Genomic DNA, 23,365 nt, shown 5'->3' with positions numbered 1-23,365 from the left:
ATACCTCTCTTCTGAAGTACATCTAAATTTAGCTGTCATAAACAGGGAGGTAGTGGTGGTTTCTAAGTTTTTTACATTGGATTGCTCTTTTATACTTGGGTGAGTCACCCTTATCCGACTTTGCCTGGAGGGAGTTGGCAGTAAACACAACAATCATTACAACACCTACAGTCCTTGTGAACACACTATCAACCTCCTTATTTGATGGTTCTTATGATTATGACTGTACATGTCAATAATTCTTATTGCTACTAACTCTTAGCAGCACCACAGAGCACACAACATATACCTCTAACATGAAAATGGAGCGACAATGTCAAACTTAACTTCTAGGGTGGGTAGCATTGAAGGGCATTGTCATCTCATTAACAGGCAGCAGGCTCCACATGCTTTCTGTGATTGGCAAAATCTCTCTTACGTAACAAAACAGCTGCCAGGGGCTGTTTCCTCAGGCAGAAATGTGTCACAGAGATGGTGTTGACTCAGAGGAGGGACCAGGCAAGGACCAGTCAGGAGGCAGAGCTGTCCCCAAGTGAGACATGCAGAGAGTCTGCTCCTTCATCCACCTCACCCTCTTCTGGGCAGGTAAGGCAGATCCTGGAAACTTAACTGAGCAAGACTCAGTGAGGCATCAAGGCTGCCAGGGCCTTGCCTCGAACATAGCACCCCTTACTCAATGATCTTAGCCCCAGTCTTCACTGAGCCTATCTTGTGTCTTTTCTCTAGGAGTCATGTCAGCTGTCGTGTTGGTGCCTCAAGACCAAGAAAAGACTGTGGCTGTGGGGAAATCTGCCACCCTCAGCTGCTCCATGAAAGGAGCAACTTTCATCAGTAAATACTATATTTTCTGGTACAGGAAGACCCTGGGTAACACAATGACTTTCATATACCAAGAACGGGGTGTATATGGCCCTGGGTTTGAGGACAACTTCCGAGGTAAAATTGTTAATTTAACCAACCAGGCTGTGCTGGAGGTCCTGAAGGCATCAGAGAGAGATGAAGGATTTTACTACTGTGCCACTGATTACCACCCTGCTGCAGGCTCACTTCTAAGCAACTCAAAAAACACAGAGATCTAAGTGGAACAGCATCTTCAACAAGATCATGACTTTCTCTTGAAGAAATAGATTAATAAACGGAGGCCAGAGAAGGCTGACATCCATGCCTTTCCTTCAGGTTCAGTGGCTCATATCCTGCCCACGAGCTCCCATGATGCTCAGATAGGCAATCCTTAGTAGGGTGTGGAGGAGGAAATGGCAACCCACTCCAGTGTTATTGCCTGGAGAATCCCAGAGACGGGGGAACCTGATGGGCTGCCGTCTATGGGGTCGCACAGAGTCAGACACGACTGAAGCGACTTAGCAGCAGCATCAGCAGCAGTGGTAAAGAACCTGCCTGCCAATGCAGGAAACATAAGTGACACGGGTTGGATCCCTGGGTCAGGACAATCCCCTGTAGGAGGACTTGGCAATCCACTCCAGTGTTCTTGCCTGGAGCATCCCATGGACAGAGGAGCCTGGCAGGCTGCAGTCCATGGGATCGCAAAGAGTAGGACACAACTGAGTGACTGAGCACACACACACATATACATACATATATATATATATACACACACACACATATATTATACATGTACATATATAGGGATGACATTTGGAAGCTAGTTATGTAGATATTGTCAAAGTTTTGGAGCAATAGTTTTATAAGACCTGCAAGATGTATTTCTATCAAGAGAACCAGTGGGTCCTTCTGAAAGAGACTGGAAGAATGTGTTTGATGAGAAGGAGGAGAGAAAATATTTGTACAAATTTGTAGAACTGTGTGTTCTCCGTGATAATGATTAATATCTATTCTGTGCTTACTATACTGTTCCGAACACTTTACATGAGTTACGTGAGTTAATTCTCTCAACAATCCTATGATGCATTTTCTATTATTATCCCCATTTCACCAATAAGGACACTAAGGCACAGAATAGCTAAAACACTTGCTCAGGATACTCCTGCCAGTAAGGAAGGGTGACAATTTCAGGCTCTGGAGCTGGAGGACACAGTACATGATTCAGGAGGTTGGGAGGAGGTAGTCCATGGAGGATGCCGTCCCCAGAATGTGTCAGAAATAAGGAACAACAGGGCTGTGCCCTTGCCACCAGACCCGTTCCAACCAATGCTTCATGACCATCTGTCAAGAAACTAGGACAACGCAGCAGGGGTCCCAGATGACTTCTCAATGTTTTCTGACTCTGAGGTTTTGTGATCCTGACACAAGCTTCACTGTCTTCTAAAATCATCTGTACCTCTTCATCTTTGAAACCTAGTAAGAAAAGTCACATTTTCAGAAATTATGAGTTCCATCTTCACAGTGTTATAAAAAACAAATAATAGGAAGTAAATTGCATTGCACATTAGTAGTTATTCCCTAAATTTACTTAACATAAGAAAAAAGGCTTCCCTGGTGACTCAGACAGCACAGACTCTGCCTGCAATGTGGGAGACCTGGATTCGATCCCTGGGTCAGGAAGATCCCCTGGAGAAGGGAATCACACACTCCTGTATTCTTGCCTGGAGAACTCCATGGACAGAGGAGCCTGACGGGATATAGTTCATGGGGTCACAAAGAGCTGGACACGACTGAGCGACTAACATAAGAAAGGCCCAACAATAAAGTGGAATAACTGAGAAGAAACAAACTAAATTATGGAGTGCCAAGATGCAACCACTTGCAAGTGTGAACTCATTTAATCCTTATAACAGCCCCACAGGTCTTTATTGTCAGCTCTGTGTCACAGATGGAGATACTGATCCTCAGAGAGCCTGGGTAGCTTACCTAAGTTTCCTGAAGCAGAGCAGGGATCTGGGTCCGAGTAAAGGCAAGTAGCCCAGGCACTGGGCTAGGAGCCACGGGATACACTAAAGAAATCCATAACCTATAATACAGTCTGAATTAGAGAACAACTGGGAACAAGTGTGTGAAGTCTAGTCATCTGTGTGATACAGAGGTTGTCCTTGACTCCTTGGCCAGTCCTGGGGAGAGGGCATGGAAGTGGGCTCCTTCTCCTTCCTCTTCCTGATTCCTTCCTCCTCCACTTTTCCCTCCCTTGCTTGAAAACACCAGTTGCAATTTCAGCTTCCAGGTTGTTCTCATGAAATGCCTCACTCCCGTGACTGAGAGGAAAGCTGCTACCCAGTGCCCTCCCATTTTCACTCCTGAGCCCACCCCTAGGTCAACAGCTTGTTTCCCAGGTCACAGCATGGAAAACAGACCCACATATTCTTCCTTTCTGATGCCTAGCAGCCGCAATGTCTTATAGAATTCCCTGAGAGTCAAATTCCCTGAGAACTGAGAGCCAAAGAATGGATGCTTTTGAACTGTGGTCTTGGGAAAGACTCTTGAGAGTCCTTTGAACTGCAAGGAGATCAAGTCAGTCAATCCTAAAGGAAATCAGTCCTGAATATTTGTTGGAAGGACTGATGCTAAAGCTGAAACTCCAATACTTTGGCCACCTGATACGAAGAACTGACTCACTGGAAAAGACCCTGATGCTGGGAAAGATTGAAGGCAGGAGAAGGGGACGACAGAGGATGAGATGGTTGGATGGCATCACTGACTCTATGGACATGAGTTTGAGCAAGCTCCGGGAGTTGGTGATGGACAGGGAGGCCTGATGTGCTGCAGTCCATGGGATCACAAAGAGTCGGACACAACTGAGCGGCTGAACTAAACTGAGAGTCTCTCGGGTGCTGATGCATTCACTGCCTTCTCCTTGCCTTCAAAGAGACTGTCTGGTATGTCAGCTACAGGAGTCTGGGGCCACTGTGATGAGAGCTAGAGAAATTCTGTGGGTCCCTGGCGGATCAATAGACTTGTTAACTTTACCATCCATGTACATCTGCACCCTGAGACAGAGTGTCTGAGTTCATCTCTTCCATTTTCACTGACTTATTGTCACTTACATAGCAGTAGCAAAAGGGCTCAAGATCTATCATCCACAACTCCCTGCATTCAAAATGAGCAAACTGACACCAGAAAGCGCTGCAGTGAATTAAGGTGAGGGAGCCACCGTGCAAAGAAGAGAACTGAGTTCAAACCAAACTTCGCTCTAGGTAGGGTCTTAGCCCCCTGCAGCACCTCAGACAGAAAGTGCTGACTAGCACTGTTTATAATAGCCAGGACATGGAAGCAACCTAGATGTCCATCAGCAGATGAATGGATAAGAAAGCTGTGGTACATATACACAATGGAGTATTATTCAGCCATTAAAAAGAATACATTTGAATCAGTTCTAATGAGGTGGATGAAACTGGAGCCTATTATACAGAGTGAAGTAAGCCAGAAAGAAAAACACCAATACAGTATACTAACACATATATATGGAATTTAGAAAGATGGTAACAATAACCCTGTGTACGAGACAGCAAAAGAGACACTGATGTATAGAACAGTCTTATGGACTCTGTGGGAGAGGGAGAGGGTGGGAAGATTTGGGAGAATGGCATTGAAACATGTAAATATCATGTATGAAATGAGTTGCCAGTCCAGGTTCGATGCACGATACTGGATGCTTGGGGCTGGTGCACTGGGACGACCCAGAGGGATGGAATGGGGAGGGAGGAGGGAGGAGGGTTCAGGATGGGGAACACATGTATACCTGTGGCGGATTCATTTTGATATTTGGCAAATCTAATACAGTTATGTAAAGTTTAAAAATAAAATAAAATTAAAAAAAAAAAAAAAAAAAAAAAGAAAGTGCTGACTAATAAACTCTCCATATCAACAAGGTGAAAGAAACCCTGGAATTGAGGCTGCTTTCCTACTTCTCAATTCGACATCTTGCCTCCAAGTATAAATTGAAATCATGGGATAATAACATTTCTAATATTTTGGGGTCAGAGTGCTTTATTCTTCCTTTAGCAAATACCATCTCTCCTCTCTACCTAATTTTTCTCCATAGCATTTATTACTATTTGATGTGCTGTATATTTTACTTGCTTATTTATCTGTTGTTTAGCTCTCTGCTGGAACACAGGGATTTTGCCTGTTTTGCTCCCTGTGTTACCTCTAGCACTTGGAATAAATCTGGCACGAAATGGGCACGCAGTACATGTGTCGAATGAATGAGTGAGTGAAATGTGCAATGAATGAGCAGTGTGTATCCTGCACTCTGCTACATGTTGGGAATGCAATAGTGTACACGACTGGTGATAACTTTGCCCTCAGAAATGCTTTATCCAACCCTCATCTATCTGTTAACAAGATTTTCTAAAGAGTAGATAATAGAGCACTCTAGAACACCAAATAACTGACTCTTGAAGAGCAGACATCAATGCTCCTACATTTCTTGGACATCCCACCATGATTGGAATAAAATGGGAGGGTGAGGACAGGGAATGGCAGGCTTTCTCCTTTCACCATATACCCTAACCCTAACCCTAACCGTAAGGCCCCAAGCCCCAAGTGTTGAACTGCTGGGAGAAGCTTGAACATTTCTACCTTATTTCCCAGAGGAATTTTGCAAACTTTCTCTCTAAACAGACTGCTGGGGCATGCCACCTCTGAACCAAAAGACACTGGAAAGAACAACTCCTAACTCCCTCTCCCCCTATGACCACCACCATCAAATGATTTTGGAATTCTTCAGGAATGCAGAATCCCTCAGAGTCTGTGCTTTTTGCAACTCACACATGCACAGACACATACACTGTGAGTGGTAACAGTGCACGACTATGTAGATCAAACACTGGAGGAACTCTCTGAAGGCAGGTAGCCTGGATGCTTGAGGCCCCCAGGTGCAGCCGGCCTGGAGCAGTGCTCCACCCAGCATGCAGGCTCCATAGGAAGAGGACCTGCTAAAGGACGTCAAGCACCATGCGAGAGCTCCTATTCATTTCAATAGGGCAGGTTCTCCAACTCTGTGTTTAAATAAGAAATCTAGAGACTTCCCCAGTAGCCCAGTGTTTAAGAACCCATCTTGCAGTGCAGAGGACGCAGTTTCGATCCCTGATCAGAGAACTAAGATCCCACATGGGCAACTAAACCTGGGTGCCACAACTAGAGAGAGTCTGTGAACCACAAACCCGGTGCAGCCAAATAAATAAATAATTTAAAAAAAAAAAAAAAGAAAACTAGTAGCTGTAAGCTTTCCATTGCCTGCATACATGTGAGAGAATAAGGAAGCTTTAATGATCATTTTCTGGCTTAAGGACAAAGCCCCAGGAGAATTTATAACTTTCAGAAAAAGAACTGTCAGTATAAATACATTACTAGGACAACAAATTATTAAAAAAGGAAACCAATCCAAAGTGTAGACTTTTGGAGATTAAAGCTATTTTCATAAAATATAACATTATTTATTCAACAAATATTTATTAAGTAGCTACTATATGCTAGGTACTTTTCTAGACACACTGGGAATACAGAAGGTTGGGAGTTTATTTTAGTGAAAATAAATACAAAATAAGTAAAATATGTGTTACATTGTGATGATTACCATGGAGAAGACTTGCAGGGAGGTAGAAAGAGTAGGAAATCAGGGGTCTGATGGAGGCAAATTTTTTAAATCAGCTGATCAAGAAAGGCTACAAGGAGAAGCTTACATTTCAGCAAAGGTCTGGGATGAGCAGTAAGATATATTTAGAGTCTGGGTGTTTTCCAGAATTTTCTGTTAGAAATAACATTTTAATGGCCAGTTTTATGATACATAGTAGTACCAGTTTTTCTGTAACTTGGAGGAACAGGCAACAGTTTTTTGTTTTTTTGTTTTTTCTTCTCTTGCTGCAATCTCTGTCACCAAGCATTCAGACTTCCATTTTTTAAAACCAATGTGCTGTATTTCCATGAATTAGTACCAGTGGAGAGGAAGCTGTGCTGAAAGGTCAAAACATAGAATACGAAAAGCAAGATGGTAGAATTGCATTATTAACAAATGGAATCTGGAGCAGGTAATATTTTTCCCCCTCCTTAGGTGACCTAGGAAATGGAGAAATTGACTTTCTCTACAGCCCACAGCCAGCTGGTAGAAAAGCCAAAAGACAGCAGGGCTTCCAACCCCTGGTCATGAACGCCTCCCACCACTCCCTTACCTGGTTGTCACAGGAAAGCACCCTATCACCACCGTATTTTCAGCCCACATCCCTGCTATGCTATTCTCCACTCTGGTCAGCTGGAAAATCTCCTCCTAGCCAAGTTGATCTGGAAGAATAAGATGTCTCCTGAGTGTTGTGGGAGTCCAGAGCCTCAAAGAGCTCCAGAGGGTCCACTACACTTCCACTCTCGCTTTCTACCCCTTTCTAAAGAGACTCCATGAAATCTCAAATGCTGTCCTAGGCATTTTGCATTCCTGGGGAGCTTAGTGCCATTCCAAGTTCATAACAGGTGTTCAGTATAAAGACGAAAGGCTGGTCTCCCCCTCTATCTTCTCAGCCTAAGTAAACCCCACTCATCGGGGACTCTTTCCTCACTTCCTGATCTTTGTCCCCACTGCAGTGCCTCTGATCCTGTCTACTGAGGAATGGGTGGATCAATGGCCTGAGCCCGCCTTCCATTCAGAGACAAAAATTTCCCCTTCTTTCTTTCTCAAAACAAACACAAGTCTACCATATGACAATGCTGTTAAGAAAAAGAAAGCTAACGAGGTGCTATAAGATTATAAGAATGGCAGTGTTATTATACTCAGCACTGATCAGCTCTTCCCACAGGTCACTGGCCTGACAGGTTTCTAAATTAGCCTGAGTGCTGGCAGAAATATCAATAACCTCAGATATGCAGATGACACCACCCTTATGGCAGAAAGTGAAAAGGAACTCAAAAGCCTCTTGACGAAAGTGAAAGTGGAGAGTGAAAAAGTTGGCTTAAAGCTCAACATTCAGAAAACGAAGATCATGGCATCTGGTCCCATCACTTCATGGGAAATAGATGGGGAAACAGTGGAAACAGTGTCAGACTTTATTTTTCTGGGCTCCAAAATCACTGCAGATGGTAACTGCAGCCATGAAATTAAAAGACGCTTACTCCTTGGAAGAAAAGTCATGACCAACCTAGATAGCATATTGAAAAGCAGAGACATTATTTTGCCAACAAAGGTTCGTCTAGTCAAGGCTATGGTTTTTCCTGTGGTCATGTATGGATGTGAGAATTGAACTGTGAAGAAAGCTGAGCCCTGAAGAATTGATGCTTTTGAACTGTGGTGTTGGAGAAGACTCTTGAGAGTCCCTGGGACTGCAAGGAGATCCAACCAGTCCATTCTGAAGGAGATCAGCCTTGGGATTTCTTTGGAAGGAATGATGCTAAGGCTGAAACTCCAGTACTTTGGCCACCTCATGCAAAGAGTTGACTCTTTGGAAAAGACCCTGATGCTGGGAGGGATTGGGGGCAGGAGGAGAAGGGGACAACAGAGGATGAGATGGCTGGATGGCATCACTGACTCAATGGACGTGAGTCTGAGTGAACTCCAGGAGTTGGTGATGGACAGGGAGGCCTGGCGTGCTGCGATTCATGGGGTCACAAAGAGTCGGACACGGCTGAGCAACTGAACTGAAGTCTTGGAGAAATTAAACAGCATTGAATTAAAGCCTGTGAAGAGTTATTACACAATGGAAAAGAAACCCACCAGAGTGGAATATGTGTTCAAAGTCTACTTTTGCCCTGTGAGAACCTACACCCGTCCCCAGGCTCATGCACAAGGCAAGGAAACCGGAACAGAGACAACCTAAGGTCCCTTCCCCTTCTCACCCTCTATGCTGCTGTGATCAGTCTTCCTATGAGCCAAGAAAAAGAGAAAACATTCGGAAATTTCAGCAAAAAGAAGTTAAAAATGAAAAATCTCCTTAAAATGAAAATCATCAATAGTTGTAAAGAGGTACCAATAACAATATTCATTGATGGCCTACAGTCAAGGAGTACTTTTCTATGTGTAAGTAGGGGAAAACACGGAAGCAAGGCCAGAGTAAGGCATTGCCCAAGGTCAGCTGGTGAGTGGCTGAGCTTGGACGCAAGCCCAAGTAGCTGCCTCCAAAGATATTGTGCCATGCAACCCAAGAGGCTCCATTTTCTGGAGCTTATTAAACCTTTTAAATCATGTCTGTGGTTAAAAGCGTGGGGCCAATCCCTTCCAAAGTCGTTTCTGACTGTATTAGGCTCTATTCTATAAAAGGAAGCTGTGCAAGGAGGGAAGAACTATTTCCTTTGGGTTCCCCATGATACTATCCTTACATTCTGCAACCAAGAAGACTGATAGCCTCAGTGGTATGTTTGAAAGCACTTTTCCACCCTCAGTTTCCAGCATGTAGTATCTATCTGGACTGACGTTCTTTGTGATATTCCACCATGATAATGCATGAATCATCCTTTTGCAGAGAGTATTATGTCTGTCTCTCACAATTCTTATCAGGGTTCCCTCTTTTCCAGAGGTCCAGTCACTGAATCATCTGCGGGGACCAAAAGAAGCGCTGGGGACTCCCTAAGGACTATCCGCAATGCCTCTGGATTTAACTTCCCAGTAAGTCACTCACAGCTGTTCACTCTTCTGGGTGAACTACTACCATCAAGTTCTAGAAAGACTGCATGAATTTTCTTTCTAAAATTAGTCCCTCCGGACTAAGGTTAAGCATTTCAAATTTTCCATGGAGGGAAGATTTATTCTCACTAGGAATAACATCAACAATCATTTATATATACAAATGAAAAAACTGAAACCAGAGGCTGAGTATTATTGTGCTTTCACCACTACGAACCACAGAGAAACTGAAGGGGGTTGAAATCTCCCTAGTAAGCAGAATAAAAGGAGAATCTGCATGTAAGATCAGTGATCTTTCTCCAGCTAGATCTCACTGTCCCAGACCTACACCTCCATCTTAATCATACTTGGTCCTCTGTTATTTTCATTTGAAATGGTTTCTTTGCCCTGCTATTTTGAACTTTCCCAATCTTTTCATCTTCCAACTTACTGCATCCAGAGGTGGCTGGGCCAAAGTGTGAGAAGAGATGTGTTGGTACCCTAGGGAACCAGCCTTGAATGACCCTTTCAGAAGTCCTGTTGGCCAGAGGGCTGTTCTGAATGGTGACAGGTGGCCAGAAAGTTAAACTCATATCTGCCTCTCACATGAAGCTGACCATGCGGCATGGCTGCTTTTATTAGCCCTTGACTTCTAGAACATTGGAGGAAAGAGACAGAAAGAGCAAAACATATAATTATACTAAAGGGAAAGAAAGATGAGAGTGGGATTTTCTGAGTTTCAGATAAACACATTCTATAATCCTTCCCACATTTCAGATCTGTGAAAACATCCTTATCGTGTTAACAGAAAGTTTCCTGGCACAGTTTAAGTAGGCGTATTTTCCTCTCTTAAATAGGTGGCAATATAGTGCAGATTACAAAAGTGATTATACAAGAATAAATATGCTTATCGTTCACAAAAATATTAAAATGTGTTGAACTTAAAAGCAATCACCTGAAAATGGTCCCTCACGTTGTTAAGGTCTTTTTACCTATCTTGATATGACCAAGTTTAAATCTTTGGTCTAAAAAATTTAGTCTATAAGCTGCATATGTGTTTTTATACATGAGTTCTTTGAATTGTAAAAAGAGCATGGGTGGTGGAATCAGACAAAAGTAAGGAAGAATCATAGCTCCTCATTTACTGTGGGACCTTGAACAAGGTTGCCCAACTTCTTAAACCTCTGTTTCCTCACAGATAAAACAGAGATAATAATACCTATTTCAGAGAGTTATTACAAAGATTAAATAAAATAATTGCTAGAAGTCACCTGGCACTCCTGGGTGATTAGCACATCAAACGTGCTCAATTATGCTAATATTCTATACCCTTGGCTCCTATTCTCTCTTTTTTTTTTTAATGTGGACCATTTTTAAAGTTTTTGTTGAATTTGTTACAATATTGCTTCTATTTTATGTTTTAGTTTTTTGGTCACAAGGCATGTGGGATCTTACCTCCCCCACCCGGGATTGAATCCACATCCCCTGCATTGAAGGGCAAGGTCTTAACCACTGAACCGCCAGGGAAGTCCCAATACCCTCAGCTCTTAGTGGTCTGAAGGAGGGTGGTTTTTACTCAGAAGAGAGAATAAAGATCTAAACATTGATAATAATCAGTAAGACTTTTTCAAACCAAAAAGTCCAAAGGTGCTGCCAGCGTATTTCTCATAAAAATATCTCATCAGGAATGTTCTTTCCACACAACCTCTCTACGTTCTCCCATTGATGAACACTGTCATTGATGATAGTGAAAGTCTCAAAGATGAGTCCAGTAGTGGAAAAATCTAGGTCCCCAGTAACATACTGTGTCTTCATTGCCCTCTGTCTGAACCAGATGAAGGTGGCCCAGGCCAGTCCCAGATTTAGCAAAAGTAACAAGGAGAATGAATTTTTGATGTCAAACTCTTCCAATAGACATGGTTTACATGTCTAGGAAAGTAGCTGGACCAAGGAATCTCAACTTTCAGAAAGCTCAGCCTTCAAGCTTTGAGGATATTTCTTGCAGGGCCTTCCCAGTCTTAGGATATTTGATTGACGTACCTTATTAGGAATGCAGAGATCTTTCTTCATCCTTATAAAACAACCTGTTACGTTTAGTTACTAACCTGTGAGGGGTGACATTTGTCCATCCTCATGTTACTCATGCCTTCTTCCTAGGCTTAGTTCACCATAGCACTTGGCCAAGAAACTCAAGTTCCCTAAATAAATCCCATAGGTAAATCCCAAAGGTAAATCCTCATTTCAGTACTTTGGCTTTGTCCATTAAAAAAAAAAAAAAAACTAGAGACCTTATGCAGGCGAATTAGGAAGAAAAGTCAGGGAATCAGAGCTACTGTTTTGCCAGAAATGCTTGTTCTGTTGGTAGAAGACGGTGAAGGGTATTATTATCTGTGCCAAATCCCTTGAGGGAAAGAAGCTGTGATCTGAGGAAACTTCCACCTGCTAAGAGGAACTGGCAGCCTGTTGACAAAAGTATGGGAGAGGGGGAATCAGAACTTCACTTCTTATTCTGTGACTTGACATAAGTCACTCAAACTCTTTGAGCCTCAGATTGTCATCTGTACAATAGGTTATATTAGCTGATCGCTACGCTTCCTTAGGGTTTCCCTGGTGGCTCAGAGATAAAGAATCCACCTGCCAGTGCAGGAGACTCGAGTTTGATCCCTAGGTTGGGAAGATTCCCGGAGAAGAAATAGCTACCCACTCCAGTATTCTTGCCTGGAGAATTCCATGGACAAAGGAGCCTGGCAGAACAAAGGGTCACAAAGAGTCAGACACGACTTAGCGACCAAACAACAACATGCCTGCTTCAGCGCTAACAAGCTGCAGGTCTCAGTCCAACAAGAAAGAGAAGGAAGCAGCTGTGGGACAAAGGGAATCACATTTCATAGATTCCCAAGATTGTGATGCCCAGATTCTTGCCTGGCTGATTCCTTTATGTGACTTGATAAGGATAAAATCAGAAAAAGAACTAAACAAAATACACTCATGGTTAATCAAAGGGGATTGAAAGTCAGTGCTAACCTCAGACCTACCTTACTTTGCCTCCAGCTCACCTCCCTTGGGACACTCCTCCTCCTCTTTAATGCCTCATCGGGATTTTTCAAAAACTGTGATCACTCAAGGTTGAAGCTTTTAATCTCCCATGTATAAAAGGATATGCAAATAGAGTTCAGTTTCCTGTTGGGTCTCTGCCAAGGTCTTAGCCTGGCAGTTCTGGGAAAAGAGCCAAAGACCTCATATTTCTTGGCCGCTAACATTCTCCCATCTGTGCTCAAGTCAGCAGCCTGGGCTTTGGGCTGTGGCTTGTCTGTAGTCTTACACTCCCCTAGGTTTTAAAAAATGGTTAAAAAATGGCTAAGAATGGTTCTGCAAGAAAGTAACTTGGCCCTCAAGAAACCAGACAGAGAATTATCTGGTTATATTGGGGGCCTGTAAGAAAAAGACCAAAAGTCTATATTCCTAAATTATAGCCTCAGAATCCAATCTTTATAAACTACTTCAGGTACTGATATTAATTAGACTTAGGTAATGCTTGTAAATTAGTCATCTGTGTCAGTACAGGGTGTCCGACATCGTACATACACAAGGTGAGAAAAGTAATATCCTCAGGTGTAATAACAGCCCTGAACAGCATTTGAAAACAAAAGACCTGAAAAACGCAAGACATTTCAATGTGTTTCTGAGCCAGAAGCCCTGCTAAACAGCAGAATCAGGGATCAGACCAGTTGTCCCCTGTGTCTCCCTATTGAATTCACACAAAAGAGCAGCTGCCACTTTTATCCCACATGAGGCATCCAGATCCAAGTTCACTGAAATGTTGTTATCAATTTTCTGATGGAAAATAGTAAGTTCCAAACTATATAAAATCCGACCTTTCGATCAGCATGGAATTTCCTCTTTTTCTATAAATATTCTGGCTTATTTTTATTTTCTAGTATTTCTTTTCTGAAGCCAACAGCCAAAAGGCTCCCCTGTGCTTTTGTATTTCCATTATAAGGTCAACATACAAGTGAAATTATTAATTTTTGTCACACACCTCTACGGAGGGACTTCCTCTTCCATTCTTCTGTTATCCCGGGCACCTTCCAGGAGCAAGGAGCTCAAGCTTGGAAATCCCTGGACAAATAGTCACCATAAACATCCCCTCCATGTCATTTGTTCATGGTCAATTTCTCGCAGTGTCTTCTGTGGCATTTACTTCTCAATATCTTTCTCTGATCTTGATCATTGGGCTCCCACTTGATAAATTCAAACTTTCCTCTTTGAAATCCTCCCAGTCTCCCTCATCCTGAGCTTTACACCTTCCAGCAATGATGGTTCCCAGATCGTTTACATCTCAACAGGGAAGTGATGCAACATGGTCCCTTCCTACTCTGGTTTTTTGCATCTCAATCCTACCCCTACCCCTCCAAGTCTAGACAGCACCACCTTGCGCCATTCATGGGCATTTTCTCAGAGATCTGTTTCCAGAGCAGCATTTTGCATGTTCTAAAAGGAGAAGACGTGTGAAGGATATCTTTTGGGGACCAAGCTTGAATTCCACTGATACTGTGACTATTAAAGAAATAGTCTAATTCAGAAAGATTGGAAGTTTCTACCTAAATCCAGGTCCACCTACTTCATCACTGTAATTTGCTATTGGAAGAAGGATGTGAAGTGAGTGAAAGTCTCTCAGTCCTGTCTGACTCTTTGGGATCCCATGGACTGTCCATGGAATTCTCTAGGCCAGAACACTGGAGTGGGTAGCCTTTCTCTTCTCCAGGGGATCTTCCCAACCCAGGGATAGAACCCAGGTCTCCCGCATTGCAGGTGGATTCTTTACCAGCTGAGCCACAAGGGAAGCCCAAGGAAAGCCCAAGGAAGCCAAACAGGGAGCACGAGGGAAGAAGGATGGGCTCTACACATATCAATGTTTTAAAGTTGCAGTGCTGAATCTTAAATTCTACCTGAGGTTTGGGTTACGAAGCTCCAGGACGAAGGTTGGGACACACCAGTTCTGTGGACTATGATGGGAGCTGTCCAGATTATACACCTTCAATGGAAGAAAGAAAGAAGGGTTGTCACCTTCGAAACTCCAACGCTCTGGTCTACTTGTGTTCTCTGATACCACACCTCACTCTACCATGCATTTATGGCAGATCTGGTTTACACAAAAATAACCTGGACCAAGTCAGCACAGTCTTTGTTAGTCTTCAGACTCAAAGTGAAAGAAGTGAAACTGACTCCAGAGTAAAATCTTCCCATCTCTTCAGTACAGACTCCAAGGGCTACATATAAAGCAAGTCTCTAACCACCTTGTTTTTACATTTGGATATATTTCTCCCACTTCCTGTACATAGTTTCTGCATAAACTATGATGCAGAATTCTATGATGAAAATTGAGACTCCATCCAACATATGCTAATTAACTCAACTATCAGTGCAGATTGAGTGCATGGAGGGAGGATAATTTTGCACCAAGATTTACTAATCTCTAGTTTCAGGAGAAAATTCTCTCTAACAGAAGTTTTGCCACAAGGGATTAGGATGTTTCTGCCATTTCCTTTTGGCTTCCACACCCCAAGCCATCTGGTCTCCACCACATCTGAAGGAGGATCTCCTTATTCAGCATAGTTGATGCCATCACACTGATCCCAGAAGTCACACCTGACTACACAGATTGTCCAATAAACCAGGGAAAGCCTATGTTCTAAGAGAGAGGTGGAAAGTGGTGGGATGGATGGGCACTGGGTGTTGGGAAACTGCTCAAGTCCACTGCTGACTCAGGCTTCTCACCACCTGCTTATTACAACAGATGTGACTTCCTTATGAGGTACCAGAGACCCAGAATATCCACATCCTGTGGTTCTTGCACCCCTTGACACCCCACATTTGAGTTATTTTCCTATTCAGAAAACAAAAGCTGCTGGCTTTCAGCCAGTTTATAACAGATGTGAGGCACAACCACCAACTACCCAGGAAGCATCCCCCAGGGCAAGGCATGAGAATCTGCTTCTCAGAAATTCCCATACTTCTGATCCCATCTGACACCTGCCCAAAGAGAGCACCTGGGAGACTCACTCCTTTGCATCTTCAAGGATTTAATGCTTCCTGTTGGGAATTGAGAAACCTGAGTGACGGCTAAGTTTAAGAGGCTGGGCGTTCAGGGAATTATTGGAAAACAGGTATCACAAGTATCACAACTTTCCATGTACTTTAGGCATGCCTGCCAATCTATACAAGACTTGGACAGAATGCCTTCTTAAATCACTGACCTTGTCCAGCTCACTCTCTGAATCCACGTGGTGATCACACGCAGGACAGACTTTCAGAGCTGTGAGCAGCAGGACCTTCCTTTTCTCCACATGTAGGACAATGGGGCTGGGGAGTCTGCTCATGAGAAAGTTATTGTTATTTGTGCCAGGCTTTGCAAGGATGTCCTTGTACTTCAACTATCTGTAAGAGATTGTATCTTGACTTTTCTTAAGTCTGTATATTTCTTTTGCTACCTTTGTGACCCAAGAAAATGGTCCCTTCTGTCCACTGCCTACTTGGTAAAACAAAGGAAAATAGGAAGCATGGGTACAAAGTACAAGGAAAGAAACAAAGACATTAGTTCCAGGGAAAACACTGAGTAGACGCAGAGTGTTTATCACTAGAATTGATTGTGACCCAATACTTCCTAGAAAATAAAAACATCAGTATTAGGATGTTTTAGGATGTATTTCTAGAAAATAAAAACATCAGTATTAGGATGTATTTTCTTAACATCTCTGAGAGATAATATGTGCTTTCAAGGAGTACACAATCCTTGAACCTTGCAGACTTCACCAAAAGAAGTGCTTAGCTGTAGCTGGAATGATCCAAAGTCTCGGCAGTAGCTAAGGGAGGCTGCCAGCCCTTTGCAAACTGTAAAGTAGGTCATCTATGGCTCCTCGTCCACGTCTTGCTGGGCCCTTTCCTTGGATCCTCCTCACCATCGCATCCCTCATATGCTTTTATTCTGTTTCCATCAAAACCTGGTATCAAAAAATGACCGGAAATCAGGTCATAGTAATTTAGTGGACAGTGGAAACTGATGGAGGCTTTAGGTTTTCTAAGGCTGGGGTGAGAGGGAGGGAATGTTATATTTAATAGAGACAATAGTGAAGTCGTTCAGTAGTGCCCGACTCTTTGCGACCCCATGGACAGTAGACTGCACCAAGCTCCTCCGTCCATGGAATTTTCAAGGCAAGAGTACTGGAGTGGGTTGCCATTTCCTTCTCCAGGGAATCTTCCCAACCCAGGGATCAAACCCAGGTCTCTCGCATTGTAGACAGACACTTTACCATCTGAGCCACCAAGGAAGTCGCCATGAGCTAAGACTAAAGCAACCATGGCAGAATTTTCAAAGCTTTAGGACCCTGCCTCGAATGAAAGATAGAAGTACATTCTCCCTTTGTTTGGAGGCTCAGTGTGGATCAGACAAGAAGGAGAGTCTGGAGTCTCCCAGCATGGGTAATTCTTTCCCTGTGTCTAGTAAAATAGAAAACATTAACCTGTCTGCAGCAGAGGGAGGAAATGGGACCGAAAAGGGAAAAATGAAGATGATAGATAGATGGAGACAGAGATTTCTAGATATAGATCTAGATGTAGATATAGATATGAAAAAAAAATTCCAATTCAATACCAGGAATTTCTTTTTACAGTTGACAGGCATTTGACAGTGAAGCAAATATACTTGTGAGAGAGTAAGTTCAGGGGGATGAATACACTAGAAAGTTTGTCCTCATCGTTGAGTGCTAGAAGTCAATGACTTGAGTTCTTTCCCTCCGGAGAATTCATTGTAGCATCTATATTGAAAGACAATCAGGACTGTCACCAAAAAGGAAAGACAGTTGCTATTTTGGTATATCCTTTCCCACTTTCTTTCTCAATGTATAATTTATTACACACTATGTATATTTAATTATATCCCATATACATATTTGTATCTATTTCAACATTATGAAGGCTTCCTGATAGCTCAGTTGGTAAAGAATCCGCCTGCAATTCAGGAGAGCCCAGTTCAATTCCTGGTTCGGTAGATCCTCCGGAGAAGGGATAGGCTACACACTCCAGTATTCTTGGGCTTCCCTTGTGGCTCAGCTGGTAAAGAATTTGCCCACAATGCAGGAAACCTGGGTTCAATCCCTGGGTTGGGAAGATCCCCTGGAGAAGGGAAAGGCTACCCACTCCAGTATTCTGGCCTGGAAAAGTCCAGGGACTGTATAGTCCATGGGGTCACAAAGAGTCAGACATGACTGAGCAACTTTCACAACATTATGAAATCAATTCTCTACTTTATTAGGTACTTTTTATTAACAGTATTTTTAATAAGCTACATTAATATTTTATCCAAGAATAAGGTATGGTATAATCAGTCCTGTTACAATGGAGAATTTAGGCAGCTTCTACATTTCTATTATAAAAATTGCTGTGATGAGCATATCTGTATATAACTTTTCATTATTTAAAATTATCCTATTGTATGTAAGCAAAATTTCATATATATATATGAAGTTTGTATATATGTAAGTCACACTTTCTCTCAAATAAAGGATTCAAAATAAAGGTTCTTAGCCAACTTGATTATATAAACCCTAAGAAGGATAGATAAATTGTCAAATGTTTCTTTAAATCTTTAATGTATTTTTTTGTTACACATGCATATTTAAAATCACATTTCATATAAAATAGCATCAATATATTAATTTTGATATACTTGTTTTTGTTTGTTCTCATAGTTCACAGAATTTTTTTCAATTCCTCTCAATCATCTCAAAGCAAAGTATTTATCACTAGTAGAGTTGTGTTTTTAAATATTCAAACATTTTTTGAGAGCATACCAAACTCACTTGATTGAATTATAGCACATTAGGAATCCATATATGAAGCTAAAATATTTTGAACCACAATGTCTATTCATAAAACGTTCATTGTCATGTCTCCTTTAAGTGAATATTCATAATTTCCACAAAAATTACTTGCTACAATTTGCTTAAGCAATTTGAATACTTGTAATTTCAAAGCCTTACTCCCAAGAATAGTTACTAAGAATAGTGACTAAGTGGTTGTTAAACTTAGTAGTCATCTTTTTCACTAAGCTCATCAGCTGACTTCCAGAGGTATCTATGAACTAGCATTCATTAACATCATTAGAGGTGGATGTGCCTTCACTCAGCTAGACTTAACTGTGCAAAATCAAAGAATTACATAAAAGTATTGTAATGTTGTTTTCTGTACTTTTGTAAGGAATCAAATATAAGGGGACCATCCCTTCTCTGAGGATTATAAGCTTCACTTCATATTCAAACACATATAGTGTTTTCTCACTGTTAATTCCCACAAATGGAAATATTTGCTCAAGCAAGTATGAATATTTCACCCACTTGATATTGCCTAATTGGCTTGCAATAAAAATAAAGCAATATAAACTGCTACCAATATCTTGCCAGTATAGGAAACATCACATTTTCTAACAAAAGTATTACTTAAACATCTGCCCCAAAACTAGTTTATTATTTCTTTATTTACATTTTTTATTGCTAGAGGATTAAAACACTTTTCTAAGTGACTGATTTAACCAATGAGTAAGTTTTATCATTTCTCCTTTGCCCATTTATCTTTTAAGATCTTATTGACTTGTGTAATGGTAGTAATGTTGTGCCTCTGAGTTCCACTGCCTTTAACCACAATAACAGCACTGGCAAGACGAGATAGCTGAGACACTCTAGATGGCAGAGGGCGGTGATGGCCAAGTGCCAAGGAAGAAAAAAAGCAGAAGAGGAAGGTTATTGTACTACTGTGTTTCACTGTGACAGCGTACCACAGAGGTTTAAGTGTATTAAGCCTTTGTTCAAAATCCATGCTGTGATCTACTGTGTATGTCTCAGAATTGGGAGGAGTCCTCTGAATCTCATGGGGAAATAATGTATGAGTTTGCTGCCCACTTGCCCCTTGATTCCTTTCTTTAGGGATTTATTCCATATTATCTTTCGCTACAGGGCTTCCCAGATGGGTCAGTGGTAAAGAATCTGCCTGCCCATGCAGAAGATGCAGGTTCAATCCCTGGGTAGGGAAGATCCCTGGAGTAGGAATGGGCAACCTGCTCCAGTATTCTTGCCTGGAAAATTCCACAGACAGAGGAGTCTGGTGGGCTACAGTCCATAGGGTCACAAAGAGTCAGACACAACTGAGTACATACATACACACGCATCTACTTAAATAGTTTCAAATATGAATGACTACCACAAAGTAATCCCACCACATTTTAACAACATTTATTAAATACACTAACAACTTATTTAACTTCTATGCAGAGTACATCATGAGAAACGCTGGGCTGGAAGAAGCACAAGATGGAATCAAGATTGCTGGGAGAAATATCAATAACCTCAGATATGCAGATGACACCATCCTTATGGCAGAAAGTGAAGAAGAGCTAAAAAGCCTCTTGATGAAAGTGAAAGTGGAGAGTGAAAAAGTTGGCTTAAAGCTCAACATTCAGAAAACGAAGATCATGGCATCTGGTCCCATCATTTCATTGGAAATAGATGGAGAAACAGTGGAAACAGTGTCAGACTTTATTTTTGGAGGCTCCAAAATCACTGCAGATGGTGACTGCAGCCATGAAATTAAAAGACGTTTACTCCTTGGAAGGAAAGTTATGACCAACCTAGATAGCATATTCAAAAGCAGAGACATTACTTTGCCAACAAAGATCCATCTAGTCAAGGCTATAGTTTTTCCGGTGGTCATGTATGGATGTGAGAGTTGGACTGTGAAGAAAGCTGAGCGCCAAAGAATTGATGCTTTTGAACTGTGGTGTTGGAGAAGACTCTTGAGAGTCCCTTGAACTGCAAGGAGATCCAACCAGTCCACTCTGAAGGAGATCAGCCTTGGGATTTCTTTGGAAGGAATGATGCTAAGGCTGAAACTCCAATACTTTGGCCACCTCACTCGAAGAATCGACTCATTGGAAAACACTCTGATGCTGGGAGGGATTGGGGGCAAGAGGAGAAGGGGACGACAGAGGATGAGATGGTTGGATGGCATCACTGACTCGATGGACGTGAGTCTGAATGAACTCTGGGAGTTGGTGATGGACAGGGAAGCCTGGTGTGCTGCAATTCATGGGGTCGCAAAGAGTCAGACACGACTGAGCAACTGAACTCAACTGAACTGAACTGAACAACATTCATTAAATACAAATTAAAAGAAATTGGCAAATTAAAAGAAAATATCATAGAAGAACTAGATGGAACTAACAATGGGAAGACCAGGTACTGGGTCACATATTCATATATGATAAGGTAAGAAGTTGAACTCACTTCTGTCTAATTTAAATAATTACTCCTATGTGGCAGCCTGGATGGAAGAGTGGCTTGGGAGAGAATGGATACATATATACATACGGTTGAGTCTCTTTGCTGTTCACCTGAAACTATCACAATATTGTTAATCGGCTACGTGCCGTGCTCTGCTGTGCTTAGTCACTCAGTCGTATTCAACTCTTTTCAACCCCAAGGACTATAGCCAGCCAGGCTCCTCTGTCCATGGGGATTCTCCAGGCAAGAATACTTGAGTGGGTTGCCATTGCTTCCTCCAGGGGATCTTCCCAACCCAGGGATCGGATCAAACCCAGGTCTTCTGCATTGCAGGCAGGTTCTTTACTGTCTGAGTCACCAAGAAAGCCCAAGGATACTGGAGTAGGTAGCCTATCCCTTCTCCAGGGGAACTTCCCAACCCAGGAATCGAACCAGAGTCTCCTGCATTGCAGGTGAATTCTTTACCAGCTGACCTATGCAGGAAGTCCCTAATCAGCTATACCCCAATACAAAATGAAAAGTTTTGAAAAATAAATAATTACTCCTTTAAACAACTCAATGCCTGATATAAAACAAGTGCTTAGTTATCAACTGAATCCCATCATACCCCCAGAGGGATGGAATGGGGAGGGAGGAGGGAGGAGGGTTCAGGATGGGGAACACATGTATACCTGTGGTGGATTCATTTTGATATTTGGCAAATCTAATACAGTTATGTAAAGTTTAAAAATAAAATAAAATTAAAAAAAAATAAAATAAAATAAAATACTGTATTTATAAATTCCATACCTACAAGCATATCCATAAGGTGAAATTCTGACACTGAATCCCCAAATACTAACAGTTCATATCTTGTTCTGATTAAAAAGAAAAGAAAAGAAAATGTCAAATGAGAGAGTAGAAATGGCAAGAGGGCCATTACTAGGTACCACTGGACAAATGACCCAGTGATGTCACGAAAAGAACAGATCCTTTACCAGTAAAACCGGAGTTATCACAAAGTAAGTAAACAGGTGGTGGCAAGGAAATATTTGTTGGGTAGAGTTAGCTGGGAAGAGCTCCTGGAGAGACATTGAGAAGGTCCTTGAAGATTCACAAGACCTACCCTGACTGGGAATATTATTTCAGAGTCAGAAGTCTTCTCTCCGACCTAATGCCACTAAAGCTCTCTCCTCATCCCAGAGCAAAGGCACCAACAGTCCCCACTCACTTACACTACATGTTTTTGAAAGATATTTCCTAGGAACTCAGAAAAATATCTGTTCAATCAGAGGCTCAAACAGTGTGAATCCCACAGGCCTGAGAGCTGACCAGTCCTGGACTCCCCCTTCACTCTTCTCCTGATCTTGCGTGTGTTTGATCCTAGAGCACAAGGATCATCCTTTCATCTTGGGGTTACAATCACCAGTTAGCACATCAGTTACAATAGCTCTTTTCAAGTCCACAGGAGAAAAAGCAACCCACACAGGATGAAAACTGTACCTAGGCTTCTACCCAAATTGTCCAAAATAGCTGGACATATGGCTTAAAGCAAGGGTTCCCAACCTTCAGGCTACAGAGCAGTACCAGTCCGAGGCCTGTTAGACACTGGGCCACACAGCAGAAGGTGAGAAGCAGGTGAGTGAGGGAAGCTTCATCTGTATTTACAGCTGCTCCCCAGCACTTGCATTACTGACTGAGCTTTGTCTCCTGTCAGCTCATCCATGGCATAATAAACGTACTGCATTTGAATCATCCTGAAACCATCCTCCAACCCACCCCTGGTCTGCGGAAAGACTGTCTTCCATGAAACTGGTCCCTGGTACCAAAAATGTTGGGGACCACCAGCTTAAAAGGATAGAAGACATCAGCTCAATAAAATAATATCAGAAGAGCCCACTTCAAGGAATATAAACAATTCACAAATACAACACTTTTGATGAAATTCTCATTTTTAGAGCAGAAACAGAGCATGTCTTCCCTGGGTTATATATTTTTTAAAAAGCAGATTCTTTTAGCAGTTAATTTTCCATCACCTAGTGATGAGCTTATAGCATTCATTTCTGGTATAGCGGACTGAGGGCTTCCCATGTGGCCCTAGTGGTAAAGAACTCATCTGCCAATGCAGGTAGACATAAGAGACTTGGGTTCAATCTCTGGGTCAGGAAGATCCCCTGGAGGAGGAAACGGCAACCCACTCCAGTATTTTTGCCTGGAAAATCCCATGGACAGAGGAGCTTGGCGGGCTACAGTCCACAGGGTCACACAGAGTTGGACACGACTTAGCTCGCAAGCATGCAATAGCAGACTGGAGGTATTTACATTTACAGGAAGAAGAAATGTGACTATTTGGGTTTCACATAAGAAAAATCATACAGAAAAAAATGCTCTAAGTCAAAATAAAGTTTTAAAACATTGCAAAAATATAGATACCTCGCTGATTGCAATAGGAATACAAATCTTTACAAAAGATAGGTTTTTCTCACCTAACTTTATTCTAGTCATTATGTCTATCCTGACATGATTGATGTCATACACAGGATACAACCTCTCATACACAGTATTC

The 23,365-nt window shown here is 42.1% G+C and overlaps 1 protein-coding gene and 1 long non-coding RNA gene across 2 annotated transcripts in view; one reads left to right on the top strand and one right to left on the bottom strand.

Moving 5' to 3' along the window:
- LOC129621090 (T cell receptor alpha chain MC.7.G5-like) overlaps window positions 1-23,365 on the top strand; it is a 378,238-nt gene that overhangs the window by 166,626 nt on the left and 188,247 nt on the right. The gene's annotated exons all lie outside the window — the stretch shown is intronic.
- On the bottom strand, window positions 1,457-13,615 carry LOC129621093 (uncharacterized). Its single transcript, XR_008699008.1, has 3 exons — window positions 13,530-13,615; window positions 2,827-2,926; window positions 1,457-2,313 (listed from the first exon to the last, which is right to left on the bottom strand). It is a non-coding gene; the product is annotated as an uncharacterized LOC129621093 (long non-coding RNA).

This window comes from Bubalus kerabau, chromosome 10, assembly GCF_029407905.1.
Source record: "Bubalus kerabau isolate K-KA32 ecotype Philippines breed swamp buffalo chromosome 10, PCC_UOA_SB_1v2, whole genome shotgun sequence".
Lineage (NCBI taxonomy): Eukaryota > Metazoa > Chordata > Mammalia > Artiodactyla > Bovidae > Bubalus > Bubalus kerabau.
Note: the sequence above shows the minus strand (reverse complement) of the source record. Positions and strands in the feature narration are given on the sequence as shown.